General features: G+C 27.9%; 1 long non-coding RNA gene across 1 annotated transcript; it reads left to right on the top strand.

Annotated features, from left to right (window-relative positions):
• Positions 1 to 237, top strand: LOC113463955 (uncharacterized). Its single transcript, XR_003388794.1, has 2 exons — positions 1 to 31; positions 93 to 237. It is a non-coding gene; the product is annotated as an uncharacterized LOC113463955 (long non-coding RNA).
• Positions 238 to 326: the final 89 nt, after the last annotated feature.

Here is a 326-nt window from a genome sequence, read left to right as displayed (position 1 = left end):
CAGTAGAACTATAGACCGTACAGTTGATCAAGTGAGTTTTATATTAGTTTATGTATGTTTTAATCTAGTCGATCTAAATAATATTTTTTTAGGTGAAAGAAAGGTGCGAGATGCTTCTTACTTTGCTACAAAAAATGGTTTAGAAAAAAGAACAGTCTTGTCAACTATATTTAAAAAATGTATTCTTAACTGAGGAAAACTGTTTTAGAAATATACGAAGAAGCTATGCAAATGGTATGAAGTATTGTTTTTGTAACATACGCATGATTTTCGCTACTTTTACATTATAACAACAAGCAATATGGTGCTCTTTATTAAATATATAT

This window comes from Ceratina calcarata, unplaced genomic scaffold (assembly GCF_001652005.2).
Source record: "Ceratina calcarata isolate Rehan_Ccalc_2016 unplaced genomic scaffold, ASM165200v1 scaffold20770, whole genome shotgun sequence".
NCBI classification, from domain to species: Eukaryota; Metazoa; Arthropoda; class Insecta; order Hymenoptera; family Apidae; genus Ceratina; species Ceratina calcarata.
This window is presented reverse-complemented; position numbering and strand designations above follow the sequence as displayed.